The sequence below is a fragment of the Zeus faber genome, assembly GCF_960531495.2.
Source record: "Zeus faber genome assembly, chromosome: 14".
NCBI classification, from domain to species: Eukaryota; Metazoa; Chordata; class Actinopteri; order Zeiformes; family Zeidae; genus Zeus; species Zeus faber.
The window spans coordinates 29,995,944-29,998,443 of record NC_137200.1 but is presented as its reverse complement, the minus strand read 5'-3'; positions in this window follow the sequence as shown (position 1 = coordinate 29,998,443).

Below are 2,500 nucleotides of genomic sequence, written 5' to 3'. Positions count from 1 at the left end.
CCCTTGACAGGTGACACTGGAACCAGATGATCAATGTAATTCACTTCACCTGTCACTGGTTTGATGCTGTGGCTGTGTGTGTGTGTGTGTGTGTGCGTGTGTGTAAAATTGTATTTTTTATTTTTTCAATACGCATGAGATTAAGTCACTGAATGGGGAAAAAAAAAACAATTATTGCCCTGAAATAAATTATCTCTTTCTTCAGGCAATGTTTCTGTGTAATTAGAAGAGAATGTATTGGCAGAAAAGCCCACTCTGCATCCCGTTTACATGGCATTTGTAAAGCACATTCATCCATTAATACATCCAGTAAAATGTACTTTTGATTCTCATCTATTGGTCTCAAATGTGAAGAATCATCATCTCTTTCTCACCACAGAAAATTAAACAAATGAAATAAAACCAAATAGCCTAACCCCCGTTGTTATGTCGTGTTTTAAGCATGGAGCTGCGAAGGCTGCTTTTTTTTTCTCTGGCTCTTGACAGTTTATCTCTGAGGAATAAGCCTCAAGTTCGCTGATCTAGATTCTCAGAGTCAGTGTGACTCCATCTAGGTCAGTTTATCACAAATAAACACACAGTGCTTATTGTTGATCAGCTGATACACAGCCGTTCAGTCTGAATGTCTATCTCGCTAAACACATTCATGATTTTTTTTGGATCTTGCTTTGCCTCTTGTATTATAATAATAATAATAATAATAATAATAATAATAATAATAATAATAATAATAATAATAATAATAAATATAGCTGCAGGCAGCAATACACAGGGTCCAGTTCAGTTTTTACATTTTGCAGATTTGGCATAATCCGGCATCAAACTACAAAAATTCATTCTGATTCTGACCCGAATTTTTCATGTCGGACAATATTTTAATTGTCCAGCCATAATAGTCATATTTTTTCTTTGTAATTATTTGATTTAACAAACACGATACATACATGTTATTTCACAAACATAATAAATACATGTTACTTGTTACACTTCTTGTGCTAACAATCTATAATTGAAGAACACAGTTAAATTCATTAATTACAACATTTATTGGACATTAAGAATAATTTGGAATTTTACTTATTATGGAAGGACTATTTAACACCTTCTCCCTTTTCATTTTAAGCACGCTACGTTTATGTTACATCTATTTTTGCCTCTAAACCAAACCTTGTCATTGTAAGTAATCACCGTGTTGACAGAAAGTTGACGTCACTGTGTTTTCCAACGCGTTCCTAGTACATAAAACACATCATTCTTCCGTACAGTCCAGGAGGACTCAACTCGACATGGTGACGACTTTCTGTGGATTAATGTTTTTTTTGTGTCCAACTTTTCTGATGACTAACGATTATCAGTCGACCAGCCCTGCTGGCATCAACCAGGTCAGACGGTACACAGACACACACATACAAGCATAGTTTGTAACCTCTAACCACGACAAAGCGATCGACTCTCCATCACGTACCGCGCCCAATGGGAAAGGATGCTCAGAACCACAACCTGCACATTTATAAGGAATCTTTGGAACTTTGGCGTGTCGGTGATACGCTAACGTGACCCACCGCAGAGATTAGGTTTGTTTGGTGGCTTTTGCCTTTTTTTCCCCACATCAGTTGAAGGTGAAGAATCAGAGCTTCCAAACAAGGTGTCACTTGTGCAAATCAAGTAAATATTTTTAAAACTATGGCTTGTTAATGACAAGGGTGTGGCAAACTGTGTTCCTGAGATAATCACCTTCAAAGTTTTCCCCCACACTTGGTTCATTCAGCTCCCTGAATGCAAATGGTTGGAGGACCAACAATGTCACATGGCTACTTGTCACATGGCTACTTGACACCCTGCTGAATGAGGACATGACACCCTGCTGAATGGGGCAATCTCTGCATTGTTCTTGTGTTTTGAGGGAATCTTGAACAGCGTCATCAACACACAACATCTTTTGTTTTTAAAAAGGCTTTAATGTTACTGTAAGAATATACATGTTTTATAAAAGTGGAATTATTCAGGAGTTTAAAAGTGGGGAAAACACAACAAAACATAGAGTCTATCAATAATATGAGTCTCTGTATATCAGCCTTGGTGTGTCAGTTAATATATAAATGTGCGTATGCCAAATATCTTCAGTTGGAGTTATTATGTGGGCTAACTCTACCCTACCCCAACTACACTCTGAGAACCTATTTGGGGCCTCTTTTCATTTTCTCTTTGCCCTTGGCTGCATTTGCAGGTAAACTTGAGAATTTTGTGCATTACTTCTTGTTTATAATCTGTATCACCAATCTCAACGGACTTCATCTTGTCATCAACTTTTTCTGTTGTAACAACAATTGGTGTATCGCCGGTTTTCTCCGGTGGTTTTTGAAAATATTCAGTTTTATTGTCACGTTGGGTGTTGAAATGTGCTGCTTGAAATGTTTTCCAAGTCTTGGATAACAGCGGTATCAGATTCAGCATCGCAGTCGTTCTCTGCGTCGCTGTCAGAGAACTGACTATCATCGCG